Source organism: Cyrtonyx montezumae, unplaced genomic scaffold (assembly GCF_038088225.1).
Source record: "Cyrtonyx montezumae isolate F1298 unplaced genomic scaffold, pur_monq_1.0 scaffold_8, whole genome shotgun sequence".
Taxonomy (NCBI): domain Eukaryota; kingdom Metazoa; phylum Chordata; class Aves; order Galliformes; family Odontophoridae; genus Cyrtonyx; species Cyrtonyx montezumae.
In genome coordinates this window covers 14,744,408-14,760,363 of record NW_027072089.1, presented here as the reverse complement: position 1 = coordinate 14,760,363, position 15,956 = coordinate 14,744,408, and the positions used below count along the sequence as shown (strand labels likewise).

Below are 15,956 nucleotides of genomic sequence, written 5' to 3'. Positions count from 1 at the left end.
AAATCAATTTAGTCAAGCTCGATCCTGCTGTTTAGGATTAGGTAGTGCTGTTTAAATGTTGAGCAGCTCTCACAGCCGCCTTTACCTTTGAACACCCAAGACCACGGGATAGCTCCAAAAAGGTCCCAAAAGAGATCGAAGTCAGATCTCCTGAAGTCCAGGGCAGCAATCCTAATTTTTGGTATGCTTCTTCTACTCAAGACCTTGAACTCCACTATCTTGTGATAGCTACATCCCAAGCAGCCCTCAATCTTCACTTCCCTAACAAGCCCATCCTTATTAGTAAGAACAAGGTCAAGTAACACACCACTCCTCATCAGATCATCCACCACCTGCACCAGAAATTTATCTTCAACACATTGCAGGAACTATCTGGAGCACACATTCCTGGCCATGTTGCTTTCCCAACAAGTATCTGAATAATTGAAGTACCCCATAAGAACCAGAGCCTGAGATTGCAAAACTTCTTCCAGCCATTGTTAGAAGGCCTTGTCAACTTTCTTCTCTTGATCAGGGGGCCTACAATACACCCTCACAAGTCTCCCCCACACTAGCCTGCCCCTTAATTCTCACCCACGAGCTCTGCACTGGTGCATCACATTCCCCAAGGTGAAGTTTGATACATTCTAGCTATAATTCTATAGTTCAATACATTCTATTCATAAACAGCAGCTCCATCATCCAGCCTCGCCATCCTGTCTTTCCTAAAAAGCACGTAGCCATCTATGACAGCATTCCAGTCATGCAAGCTGTCCCACCATGTCTCTGTGACTGCTATGAGATAGTGGCCTTGCAACCGCACTCAGACCTCAAACTCTTCCTGTTTATTTTCCATGCTGCATGCATTGGTATACAGGGACTTCAGGGAAGCAGCAGGTGCAGGTATCCCTAAAGGGACACAAGAAGATTTCAGGCAGAGAATTCTCAGAGGTATATCTTCTGGGAAGTCCTCACAAGATCCTAAAGAGGTATTTCCCTGTAATCTCCAACAACATCTCCATGCCCTTCTCTGTCCTGTTGACCTCCGCCCTCTTCCCCTATCTGATCTAGATGACAGCTCTGAACTACTTGCTCCATCCTAGTGAGCTACATTTTCTCCCCTTCCGCCTACATACATAGTTTAAAGTTCTCTCAGTGAGCCCTGCTAGTTCCTGGCCTAGAATCTATTTTCCCTTCAGAGACAGGGGAGATCCATCCACAGCCATCAGGCCAGGGAGATATACTATATATGTGAAAGTAACCATTAAAAATTGATCAGAAAAAATCTGGATACTATGCTTGTTGTCTTTCAGAACATAAGGATATATATCCTCATGAGACACACCTGAGTATTTTTTTGTTAAGCCATATATTTAAAATAAGGAATACTGAAAACATTTGGTAGATAGTAGTCATGCATTGATTTCTCCAAAACAGATGGAAACAACAATGTAAATTACTGTCTGCAAGATTAAGTTCAGAGAGTGGTGGTCAATGGCTCAGTGTCTGGATGGAGATCAGTGATGAGTGGTTCCCCAGAGGTCAGTGCTGGGACAACCCTCTTTAATGTCTTCATCAGTGACATTGACAGTGGTATTGAGTGCACTCTCAGCAACTTTGCTAATGACAACAAGCTGCAGGGTGCAGGTCGACACACCAGAGGAATGGGATGCTACCCAGAGGGACCCAGTTTCTGTATTTTTATCTGTATTAAAAATTCTAATTTCTAAATCTACTATCATATATCAATTTCAATGTCATTATTTTGGGGAGATCTCATTTCTTAACAACAAAAAAACTTGCACTTTTATTTACTTCCACAGAGGTATTAATAATAGTTGCCTAATATCTGTTCAGTGCTATAACTGAGTAAACTAAAATGTATAAATCAAATATACAGTTCTAGATAGAACAAGATTCCATAATTGGAAGTACATATCAATACAACTTTAACACTCTCAATTGCTTTCCAATTTAATCTTTTGATGAACTTCAGATACCTGGAAAAATAATGAATGATAATAACTGTAAAAATAATCTTTTGATTAATATATCTTAAAATTAAAATAAAATTTAAAAAAATCAATCTATATCATTGCTCTTGGGCCTAAAATTCTCTTTTCATCTAACATTAGGTAATATGGGCTTGTGAGTTAAAGTTGTCTTTTTTTTTCCCCAGCCTTGCATACCAACAAGGGTAGGCTTGGACAAACAGATAAGCAGGTAGTGAGAGGCTCAACTCTCACAAAAGATTAGATAAATGGATGGGACAAACATGATAAACAAGTAAAAAAATATGAAGAGAGAATGAGAGGGAAATTAAAGGTTGGAGGGGTTAGGATGTAAAAGATACAATCTCAGAGAGATTGTGAATCTGGAATACTCAATTAACAAGAAAAAAAATTGCTTTCAAGGCCACACGATTTGTGTTTTGTAGGTTTGTCTTTTCCTGGGGCTGTTTTAACAAATTTCAGTAACTTTATAGCGAACAGGTAACTACTTTTTTTAACAGTTTGTATATAAGGAATATTCAGCTCTGAGAATATTATATACAGCAAAGATCTGATAGGACTAGCTGATAACTGTGTAATGGGCAACAGATCTTGGGGTAATGGGCTCATATGCAGTTTTCATATATTACTAAACAGTGAGAAAGAAGTAGATTCAGTAAACGCATAAAAAGAAACAGCTGAGCTCTAAACATGAGAAAAAGTCTCCCCCTCAAGTGCACACACACAGCATCAAAATGGATATTATATTCATCCCTAACGAAGACCCCAAGTGCTACTACTTCATTCTGACTCATGTCACAGAATTGTAGGTGTTGGAAAGGACCTCTGTAGATCTAATCACCCTGCTAAAACAGGTTTCCTAGAGTAGGCTGCACGGGAAATCATCCATGTAGGTTTTGTATTTTTTCCAGAGAAGAAACCGTAACTTCTCTGGGCAGCTTCTTCCAGCTCTGTCACCCTCAAAGAACTTTTTTCTCAAGATCATATTGAACTTGTTACTTTCCAGTTTGTGTACAGTGCTCCTTGTCCTGTTGCTGCAAAACACTGAAAAGATCATGGCCTAATCCACTTAATTTTTTTCTTTCAAATATTTTTAAAAAATGATAAGATTCCCAAGTCTCCTCTTCTCCAGGCTGAACATTCTCAGATCTCTCAGCATAATCCCACCTCCCCCCTTGACTATATCTAAATTATTTCTGTATTTGTTTGTTTGTTTGTTTGTTTGTTTTTGTTTTGTTTTGTTTTGAACTGGAAAGCTCAGAACTAGATACAGTACTCCAGGTGTGACCTAACCAGGATAGAGTAGAGGCGTAAGAGAAATTCCCTCAACCTGTTAACCATGCTTTTTTTAATGCACCCCAGAATATCATTGGCCTCCTTGGCTACAAGGGCACACTGCTGGCTCATAGTGAACTTGTCCACCAGGACAGTCAGGTCCTTTTCAGCAGAGCACCTAACCAGCAGGTCAGCCCCTAACCTACACTGTTGCATGTGGTTATTCCTCCCCAGGAGTAGGTCTCTAACTTTGCCCGTGTCCAAACTAAAGCTGAGAAATACAACAGAGTAAATTGACACACCAACGAGTTATGTCAAGTAGGTATTCTCCTTATTACAGTGCTGGGTGTGTGGGGATTGCTCACCAAACGTGCACACACCAAGGAAAGCAGTGACAACACATTTATAGGCATGGTGTATATACTTATTTATCACATTTCCAAAAAATTGGTTTTCATCCTAGAATGTGGGGAGGGTCACTGGGCCCATCTGGTGGTACCCTGGAGAAACCTCTAGGGGGTGCATTTTGTCTACAGCAACTCTGCCTCCCTATCTTCATAGGACTCTCCAATTGAGTTGCAAACAGCAACTCCACTTATTCACTGGACTCTCCATTGAGTTGTGAACAGCAACCCTACCTACAATTGTGTTGTACTCTTCAGGGGACCATACCCACACTGAGTTGCAAACAGCAGCTCTACTTGCCTTCACTTATGTTCAATGGACCACTCATTTCAATGGTCCTTGTGTTTCTAAAGTTACCTGTTAGCCAAGCTATGAGGGCTAGTTTTAAGAAGTATGTACAAGTCTCCTGGATTAGAACCTCATAAGGCTCCTCTCCACCCAATTCTCCAAGTAATCTGGACATCCATAAAGCCAGGGGTCCTGATGGGATGCAGTCATGGGTGCTAAGGGTGCTGTCAGAAGACATGTCTAGGCCACTCTCCATTATCTTTAGTAAGTCATGTGGAATAGGAAAGATGCCTGAGGACTGGAGGAAAGCAAATGTCACTCCAGTCTTCAAAAAGGGCAAGAAGGAGGACCTGGGTAACTATAGACCAGTCAGACTCATCTCCATCCCTGAAAAAAAGATGAAACAACTTATCTGAAGTTGTTTCTGTTGGTTCTGTCTTGAAGCATATCAAGGATAAGAGGATTAGAGGCAGTCAACTTGGCTTAACCAAGGGGAAGTTTGATAGCCTTTCATAAAGGCATAGCCAGGTGGATTGATGATGGTAAAGAAGAGGATGTGACCTATCTTGGTTTTAGTAAAGTATTTGACTCCCACAGAATCCTTGCAGCCAAACTGATGGAAATGAAATCTGGACAATCAGGTAGTGAGGTGAACTGTGAACTGGCTGAAGGAAAGAAGCCAGAGAGTTGTGGTCAGTGGGACAGAGTCTAGTTGGAGACTGATATCTAGTGGAATTTCTCAAGGGTTGGTACTGGTACCAGTACTATTCAATATATCTATAAACAACTTGAAAGAGAGAATAGAGTGCACTGTCAGCAAGTTTGCTGATGACACAAAACTGGGAGGAGTGACTGACACAGCCGAATCTGACCTAGACAAGCTGGAGAATTGGGCAGGGAGAAATTTAATTAAGTATAATAAGAGCAAGTGAAGAGTCTTGCATCTGGACAAGAACAACCCCAGGTACCAGTATAGTTTGGGGACTGGTCAGTTGGTGAGCAGTGTAGGGGAAAGGGACCTGGGGATGCTGGTGCACAGCAGAATGACCATGAGCCAGCATTGTGCCCTTGTAGCCAACCAAGAAGGCTAATGGCATCCTGAGGTGTAGTAGAAGGGGTGCGGTTAGTAGGTTGAGAGAGGTTCTCCTCCCCCTCTACTCTGCCCTGGTGAGACTGCATCTGGAATATTGTGTCCTCTTCCTCAGTTCAAGAAGGGCAGGGAACTGCTTGAGAGCATGTAGCACAGAGGCACAAAGATAATTAAGGGAACAGAGCATCCATTCTTTCCCTTAAAAGGTTAGGCTGAGAGAGCTGGGTCTCTAGCTTGGAGACAAGAAGACTGATGGGTCAACATATTAATGTTTGGAAATATATAAAGGATGAGTATCAGGAAGATGGAGCCAGGCTCTTCTCAGTGACATCCAATGATAGGACAAGGGGAAATGGGTGCAAGCTGGAACATAGGAGGTTCCATGTAAATATGAGAAAAAACTTCACAGTAAGGGTAACAGAACACTGGAACAATCTGTACAGAGAGGTTGAGGGATATGCAAGATAGTTCTTACAGATGGAAATACAGGATGTAACACTATCCATATAATTCATCACTTTCTAATCTGCTTGTCTCCCCTCTTCCCACAGCTCTATTTCTTTTCTATTCTGCAGGGTCCACACTAGTCTGTCACTTTTCAATCAAAAACTAGTCCATGTCGTAGATTATCTTGGTTATCTTTCTCTGAAATTTCCTCAAATATTTTTCTGAAATTCAGAGACCAGAGCACCAATAGAAGTCAAGTTGAAAGTTGATTTATACAGTGGTGTATTTTTTTTGTTCATAGGTTCATAAGGTTGGAAAGGACCTACAAGATCATCTAGTCCAACCATCCTCCTATCACTATCCCTACCCAACTACTAAATCAAATCCATACGTTCATAGGTTCATAAGGTTGGAAAGGACCAACAGTTGTTGTTTTGTCCTTTACTCCATTCTTAATATTTAGCTGGATTTTTTTATACACTCTAACTATGGACCTAAGAATTATGTAGTGCACTTAGATGAATTTAGGTTGCTGATATTACTTATGATAGTAATGATCAACAGACCTGTCATTTTATTTGCAAACTAGGATTATTTTTCAGTACTACACAAATAAATTTATAAAGAATCTACACAAGTCTTTGAATTCCCCTAAAATGCAACAGGCAGAATATGTGACTAACTATGAGTCCCCAGTCACTCAAAGATTATTTATATAGTGATGATTTAGCAAGCCTTGACACAACTCTCTTGTGTTCTATTAAAATAAATTTCTGCCTACACAGTGGCAGTTACTCAAGGCAGTGAAATTATTCCTCACATGGTGTGGCAAAAGTAACTTTGCCAACATTCTGGCCAAACTGCTGAGAAGAGCTTAAAGTTAAAAATGATGAAAGGGGAAATGAGTCACATTTAAGAGAAGTAGCAATGCAAAAGAATGCACAACATTTACAGAAATATGAGACTTCAGAAGTGATAAAATGAATGTGAAGGGACACCTGTCTTGTGTAAACTTTCTTTAATATCATGTTTGCTTAATTAATTCCCAGGTGCTTCCATTCTGATAATGCTGCAAGTAAAATATCCATATTTTGGCATATAAAGAATCAATGACTGGAACCAAGATGAAGGAAGCACAGCTGGAAAATGAAAAGGTAGCTTTAAAAAAATCTCATATTTCTAATTTGAAGTAAAAGTTCAACTTTGCATTAACTATTCGAGGAAGTAAAAGGAGTTTGGAATATTATTTACACAAGATGTTTTTACTTCTGGAATTAGAAAAAATTTGAAGATTAAAGCCAAATATAATCACCTTTATCTATACTGGGGATAACTGAAAACAGCATTATTTTAAATAACAGTAAGAAGTAACTTCAGACATACCATGTTGCATGGGTCACTTCAATTTTTATACTGCAAAACACATTTTGGATCTAATTTCTCCCTTGGAAAAAAGAATACCTTTCTCATCTTTAGGCAGGAGAATATTTGGTATATTACATTTGCCTCTGTGCAAATTATGAATGTAGAGTCTTCAAGAATAATAAAAGTAAAATTGTTCAAAAGAGCAAAGCAAACTATATTTCACAAACTTTATGCCTCATCATGATGCTATTATATACATACAATTAATTCTAAAACTAGAAAATTACTGTATCTTAGTTGATATGATCTCTATCAAAAGTACAAGTACACTCAAGTAACTAACCAACTAGAAAACAAGTCTGCCTTTAGCCCAAAGAAAAGAAATAGAGACTAAGGATAGTTCTTTATCATTGGGTATGAAGTCTGATTAGAAAGTACATGTGAAAGTGAAGTATGAGACAGGATGCCAGAAAATCCCAGATTAATTTACTTAATTACATAGTTCTCTCTATCTGCCTATTCTTTTCTTAACAAAACCATGACAGATGCTCTGAAAGTAATGTCTCCTATCTTATTATCTTGGCCCATGGTGTCAGGAGTGGATGTTAGTGGAACAGCAACAGAAGTTGTACCTTCCCAACAATATTCCGTTCTATTTTGTTGTGTGACTGACAGCATCAGGGAGGCAGTCGGACAAAATGTCATCTGACATGGAAGCGTGTATGAAGCATAAATATGGAATTGAACTCCTGTCTGTGGGAATATATATATATATATATGAAAAAAAAATTCTCCCATTAACATTCACTGGCAGTTTCTAAACAAGTGTAGATACCAAACAGTGGATGTGAGCCCAGTGAGGTGATGCTTCTCAGCAATGGCAACAACAGTGCAAAAGACAAGTCATGATCTGGATGTCTATGCCCAACTGTCACACTATGAAATGAAATGAAGAGCATCTCTATCAGCTCATTTGTGCAAATTGGTCAGTTACAAGGGAACTGTAACAGAGCTCAATATAGGCTTTAATGTGTTGGAAACTATGGTGTTGATGTTGGAATATCAGTTTGTGGCAGGTAGGTCTCATGAATGTTCACACACAAACAGAAAGAACAGCATATGCAACTTTGTCAGGACCTATTGAAGAGATACATGGATTAAGATGACAGCTTTCTGGATCATATTATTACTATTGACAAGATGTTATGTCACCACTACAAACTGGAGTCAAAATGGCAATGTATGGAGTGGCGACCTGTGAATTCCCCATCAATCAAAAAGCTCAAGACAGTCCTCAGAGGGTAAAGTGATGTTCACTGTCTTTTGGGACAGGAAAGAGGTGATTTGTATGTATTTTCAGAAACACAGAGAAACTATCAACTCTGACCACTGTATCATGACATAGACTGAAGGCTTGAACTTCCAGATTCAGTCTAGAGAAGAGGGCAACTTTTCTCTTGCAAGAAGATAATGCCAGGACCCATATATGTCTGACAACCATGGAACACATTGCCTATCTTGACTAGACTGTCTCAAGCACTGTATAGTCCAGAGTTGGTGCCTTCAGTTTTCTGTCTGTTGAGGTGAAAGATGGTCTGTATGGATAACATTCCCTGTTACTGATGATGCCATAGTAGCATCTGAAACAGTGACACTCTGAAACAGTGGCTCACCTCTGCTGGAACAGATTTTAATGAGCACAGTATGTAGGCTCTTGTTCATCACTGGTGGAACTGCACACCTAATGGGGATTAGTATGTTGAAAAATAGTGTTCTGTAGCAGAGAATTTTCTTTTTCAAATAGATTTATTGTGCTTTTTATCTATTGCATTTTCCTTGGAAATAAATAGGAGGCATTACTTTCAGAGTGACCTACATATCACCGTCTGTGGTTGGGTGCCCCCTAATAGTACAAAATGACAATTCTCCAAAATTAAAAATGAACTCCTAATATTTAAAAAAAGGAGAGAGGATTGAACAGAAGGAAAAGGAAAAAATGGAAGTGGATTTAAATCATCCAGAAGAAATACTATCTGTGATGCCGCTGACATAATTCATTAATTCATTTTAACATTTAAAATATTTTTCAAAGTTAGACAGCATCAGATCTGTTTCTTTATATGCCCACTGAACTACACAATGGTGAAAACTGTTCCAAAACTGATTTAAGAGACTTATCACTTTTGATTACATTGAAAGAAAAATTGTTGAAGAAAAGTAAGTCACTTACTGAGAAAGCTCAAGCATATTTTGGAAAACTTTGAGTTTTCAAAGGAGAAGCAAAATGTTTCAATAGATTATCTTAATACCACAAAATATTCTGATAAATATATATTCCATTAAGCATTCTGATAAATATTCCAACAAATAAATAAAGTACTGTACCAGCAATTTATTTCAGATTTTTCCCTCAATTGTTTTGTCTTGACATGAACAGGTCATTGGTGCAGTAATTTACAATGGTTGGTGGTCAATGCAAATAGATACACAGATTAATGTAATAATGTTTTGAGCATATCAAAATGCAGCACTTCAGCTAATTGAAATCGCAAATAATTCAGTATAATTTTTCTTCTTCTGGAGTTGGAATTATGGTCAGTAACACACAAAACATTGTCAGTTTCCCTTTCACAAAAAATGAGCGTGCATAAAGTATTAAAAAGAAGCACATAGCAAGGTTTCAATGCAGCTACAACATTAATTGTTGGGTTTTTTAAAGAGTAATTAGGATTAAGCGTACACACCCTTAAATAAATAAATAAATATCCTCCTGCCTCCTGACTCTTTACTACAACTTCTATTCCAGAAGAAAACTGTGATCCATTAATTTAAACATTAGCACTAACAATGTTTTCAATGTTAATCTTGGTTCTGCTGACTTATTTTAAAGAAAGTTGTTCTTATTCAAAGTAGAAAAAAAAAAAAAAGAATTCCAATTTTAGAAATGAACACTTCTGGTCCTTTGAAAAGAAGCAGTTCTAAATTAATTAACCTTCAACACAGGTGTTATTAAAGCCTATGAATAGAAAATTTCTAAAAATATGTATTTTAAAATGGGAGGACAGTGAAATGGAGAGATTTGTCTCCTCTGACTTGACTAGAGAAAAACTAATGTCATTCTATGCACTGTCATTGTGTGAGTGTATAGCTGCAAACAAAAGACATCTCTAGAGTGGAAAGGTGAAAAATAATCTGTTCAAAAAATATAGCTCAGAAAAAGATGAAGCAGAGCTAACAGACACATAAGCATGAAACTTCACTAAAAACCATTTCCTTTTGTAACCATATATGCAATTTATGTTTTTGTTAAGCCTGGAGGTGAAAAAGAATCTAAAGAAACGGTCTTGTAATTTTATTTCACTGGAAGATAAGACAGTATCTTTTTCTTCCATTCACTGCTAAATCAGATAGTTATCTGGGCAACATTTTGACTATAGGTCTTTAGGGTTTATAGTTTTGAGAAGTAAGTATCTGTCATTAAAAAACAAAGTTACAACCCATCAAAAAAGAATATATATATATATATATATATATAACTGTCATCTGACAAATAAATTACCAATACAGCAGGAATTTCTTTACACCATCCTAAGTGTGAGCAGGCTCAGCCCTTAAGTATCAGGCTTCTATAGCTCTGACACAAGTGATGCAGAACTTTAATTTCTCTCAGGAAATCTCAATATCCCATGAGTACAGTAGTACTAAAAAGTCATTTCAGTAAGTGACTCTCAGTGACTACACACTTCATGTGAGATCCAATCTGAGAATTTCGGATTCTCAGGCACCTATATTTGCATGTCTATAGTTGCCCTTCATATATAAACTCAAATTATAATCAGTGGTAATCTAGTAAGTGTAGTCTGTAGAACAGTGTTTTAATTCATCTCAAAGTACACCTCCTGGACAGAAGACAACTGCTGGTTAAGTGCTGTTAGTTTTATGTGTTCTTTGCTGCCTTCCTGCTTCTGTGGATGGGCATTGTCTCTTGTAAATTCTCTTTAATTTGCCAACACAATATAATTACTCTAGAGTATGGGTATCCAAACTTTTGGCGTACATGGGCCAAGCTGGGTGCATAGTGTCTCAAGCAGCATATAAAATATACAATATAGTTAATGCATATCAGTAAGAAAACTTTTTTTTTTTTTAATAAAATGTTAAAAACAACAGAACAAAACAAAGAATAGTGGGATATATGACCTTGTTTTTGTTAAGAAATGCATCAATCTTTTTTATTCAAAGTGCTTACAATTCTTAGTGAGTTCTCAAAGTGCTTAAAAGAGATTTTTTTTATCTAATTTTATTCTTCTCCTTCGTTCATCCTTGAAAGTAATTTTTCACAAATGTACATACTGCCAAAAAGCAATAACAGAACAAGACGTGATGGTGAAATGATGGATATTTTTCTCTGGTAAGGTAAAGCATATAGAAGTCCATTAAAAAGACATTATCAAATGTTAGAGTTGACTATCTGATTGTAAGTCTATACATTCCACCTGAAAATTCAGAGGTAATATATTGCTGACTGACAATGTGGTCACGAATATACCAAAAAATCAATGATTTTTTTATCAACTGTAAAACCTATTCTCAAATTCCGAATGCTCTAGATCATCTCTACACATCCCTTCCCATGATGTCATTTGAATCACTCTGTAAACTGCACTGGCAAAATCATCTTGGTGTGAAGATTTGGTTCCCCGAACACATTTTGGTTTGGTGCAATTTGGATACTTCATAACTGCTTTGCAACCAACTTCTTTGTATCCAACTGTCAGAAGAGCCTGCACACTTCTGTCAGTACCCTAAGAATACCTTGGATAATTTACATAATCCTGTACGTCAGCACGTATATATTTGTGGACAGCTGAACTGTGCTCCATGGCTCCCCAGATTTAATGGGTGTTAGACATCTAGCAAACCTCATTTAAAATTTCACCATGACACGAGTGTCCTCAAGAGCAAGCACTACATACTGTTCGTTGCAACTGGTTTTGAGAGGAGTAACTAATGACAGTTTGTGTTTAAATTGTTGGATGTACTGAAAATAAATAAATAAATGTGTTTTTTTCCTGTATTGCAACTCTAGACACTATGTTCTGAGTCGATTTAGTACTACTTACTTTGCAGTAAGAAATTCTTTACCCGACAGCCTGTTGCTTCAAATTATCCCTCAAAGTAAAACAAACAAAATGTCTACCTTCATAAATCATTTCATAATAGAAATAGATCTCTATTAATATTTAAAAAAAGAAAAAAAAAACCACTAAAAATAAAAAAAAAGTAAAATCAATTGTTGAAAAAAAATAAAAACAAAAGAAGTTCAGTGTCAGTTTTCTCTCTATCACATGCTACATGTGCTGGCATTCATCTCAGTTCAGCTCCATAGTCCTGGCTGTAAGGTATTAGGCAGCAAAACCTTAGGAATCTTTTCACATGCACAAATGAGTTCTAAATTTTATCCTTTTCAGAAAGGGATATGTTGGATTTGTTTCATCCCTTCATCTGTGTTTTTTTGTATGCAAAGATTCTCAAGGGAATGCAGACATGATTTTTCACTCAAATCATACTCAAATATTTGATGCTGCTTTGTTCTTCATTTAAGTATTATTTTGTATGTGCCCTAAACAGTGCAACTGATTTACTATATAGAGTTCAAGAAAGAAATAAGGAGGGAAATTAATTTCACTAGTTAAATGAACAGCAAATACAGGTCTATCACTGAAGCCTTCCACAGCTTTAGTGGAGGAGGAGGAATGAAGGAATGCTGGATATCAAAAGATAGTGAAGTTACAGAGTCTTAATGTTTATCAGAAAATGGAAGCTTTTTTTCCTGAAGCACTTTCAGAGTCAAGGTATGCTTGACATAAATATCTGAAGTTTGTGTACACTCATCTTTAAGACTGGAAGCTGTGAAGCTAACTTAATCCCTTCTGTCAACTTAGATAATATTATGGATTCATACATAAGTAATGGAGTGCAAAGAGTAGCCAACAGAAAGTAGCAAACATAAGGAAATTTCAAGGAAATAGTAAATAGATGGAGTAAAAATGACAAGTAATTTTGAAAATAGAAAAGAGGATTACCAGTGCCAAGAAACATTGCTGCTGCAGCTTCAGGCCTATCTAAAAGGCTTTGATTGTATGTCAGTAAACAACTTCTATATCAAAAGGAGTTTTAACTAAGCAGTAAAGATAGAAATCACCAAGACCAAAGCCCTTCAATGATTAGACAGAAATACTAAAACACAGGTGATTAGCAAGCATTAAATGTCTCCTGGTTGTGACACTACAACCTGGAAAGATTGAAGGGAGGGGATATATACTGAAATTCTTCTAATTGACACACATCTATCACTGTGATCATTATTTTTTAACATCCTTTACAAATTGTTTATTTATTTTTATATATTTATATATATATATATATAAATATAAGTATAAATATATTTATATTTATTTTTATTATAATTAAATATATTTCATGAATGAAATTATCTTTTTAAAGGAATCAGTGTGCATAACCTACATGACAGTGGACTTACATGAAATTGACAGTTTCCTATATGTTTATATGCCTCAGTAAATTTCATTTGTTCTGGAGAAACTAATTCAAATATTTTCACAGGTGTTTGCAAGATCAAAGCCTTAAACAGAAAATTAGATAAAATGTGATAACTAATGAAATTAAAAAGTTGGTTTTGTTTATGACTTTTTTTTAATGAATTTTTTTTGTCATGTGCACTTTGATTTGAAGGCTACGTATTGCATCATTTTTATTATTTTGCAATTGTTAGGCCACAGTAACTTGACATATTACACTGGAGCTATGACATTTGAGGCTGCCTTGTGAAAAAGAAATTTTAAAATTAATTTTCATAAATCTAAGAATTTATAATAGAAAGAAAAAACATCTGGATATTTCATACTCTGTTCACAGTGAAATTAGAACCTCTATTTTCTTCTTAGACATGAATAAAATAACAAGCTTTTGCACATGATATTGGGTATAAATGGCACGGTTTCAATAACAGATAGATTACACATGCAAATGTTTTGATAGCACAACAAGGGCTGCCACACATATGTAGGCCACAGCCAGCTCTGGCTGCCTCACCACAAGATGCAGCTATATGCTTATCTGAGGATTTCATGGCACCTGTATGAGAGCACCTGCCTAAGAAAAGGCAGTAAACACAACAGAAAAGAACAAGAACAAAGAAAGAGGAAGTACTTTACAGTAGAGCTCCAAACAACCCCAAAAGAAAGATGACTTTATGGGTAACCTACACTGGAGCATGGATTTCCCTAAAGGGACTGCAGTCATACATTGATCTAGTGGCAAGAAGATGCGTAAGGACTGAGTACTAGAAAACAGTGAGAAGTGAGGAGCAGTAGCTGCTGCAACCTGACCCAAAACTCCTGTAGTACCCTTCTCATCATATAAGAAGAGACAAGGTGTTTATAATGTGTGGCAATGTAGATACAGGAAACAGGAGGTGTCAGGAGCAAAGCTAAGCCTGCAAAAGCAGATAGAAGGAAGTTTTCTGTGTTCATATAAATATCTATGGTTTTTTTTCGTAACACCAAAAAAAGTAACTAAATGTTTTAAGTCACATTCCTTAAGTCTGTTATGATTGTGACAGTAGTTAAGTGATCGTCCCTGTCTCCATTTCAATCTAAAAGTTTTTTGACTTTTATCTTCTGCCCTGCTCCAAAGTGAGATGATGGAGTGTGGGTGACTTGCTACCAGTTAGGCTCAACTGTCCACACAAATGCATTAGCATAAAATATGCAGTTGTGCAAACAGCAAGCCAGGGAAGTAGTTAGGTGAAAGGAATACTGAAATGCCAAGCATTGATGAAATTAGACAATTATGAACTGTTTTGCAGTTCACTATTTGAAATTTTTTTCTGTAGTAAGAGATGTAGTAGCATAAAAAAAAAAAAAGAATATGAAGGTAATATAATTAATGTAGGGGTTTAACACAGTTCCTCTCAAAAGTGATATAGAAATAAATTCCTCACTACACTTATGGAAGATTTTAGTATGTTTATTTCCTTTTCTCACACTTTCAGTTCTCTATAAGTTCTGAAACCACTGTCCTTATTATCTCTCATTGCATTATTTCATCTTCTACTTTCAAGTGTAATTTGTAATGATTGTATCTGCTTGCAGTGTGAACATTTAAAGCTTTTACATGCTGAATTAACTGCCTCTGTATCATTTTTTTTCCATATAGTAGTAGAAGATATTTGCTTTATTTTTTCCTTCATAATACATCCTTTCGCAAATAAGCATAGAGGACATTTTAATATAAATTCTGGAATATAATGTCAAAAATTAAATGAGAGAAACAAAATGATAGGAATTCAATAATGTAATCACTACTAACAGATACGTTATTTAGGTTATGTTAAAAAATCACAGCTTCCTGTTAATGTCTTTTACGAGACTTGCAGAAAACATTCTGAGACTAAACAGAAGTCTGATTTCTTCTACTACCTAACACCTCAAAGTTCTATCAGTTATGCAAGTATGATACAAGATGTGTGACATCTGAGATGTAATTTATTCTCATTAGTTGAAAAATTAACATCTGATCAATAGAATTGCTTTATGTAAACTGACAAAATAGTTATCACACTGTTTCTCAGTTGTTGGATAAGATCTAATACACAGTTTCTATTTAATGTATTTTTACAATCCAATAAGCTAGGAATTCTGCAGAAAAGCACTTGGTTTATCATATGAGATATGAAGAATGACATAAAAAAAATAGTCAGTACCTTTTTATAAAAGTTATGGAAGATGTGTAGCTACACTAAGGAAGATCCTTTCAACTGAATTCATTACAGTACACATTTCAAAATACCAAGAATCTCAGAAAATATATATATATATATTTTTTTTTTTTTTTGCAAAAATAACAAATTATTCTCTCTGCTTATTTTGAATGCATTATCTGAGGCAATCAAATAGATCAATTCTGTTAAAAAATATAGTCCTAATCTTCTATTTTTTACCATATTTTTGATGAATTTTACCAGATTCTGCAAACAGTTATGTAGCTAATATCTTCCCATTATGAATTTC

At 36.2% G+C, this 15,956-nt stretch overlaps 1 protein-coding gene across 3 annotated transcripts in view; it reads right to left on the bottom strand.

Annotated features, from left to right (window-relative positions):
* Positions 1 to 15,956, bottom strand: part of CSMD3 (CUB and Sushi multiple domains 3) — a 512,136-nt gene that overhangs the window by 315,950 nt on the left and 180,230 nt on the right. The gene's annotated exons all lie outside the window — the stretch shown is intronic.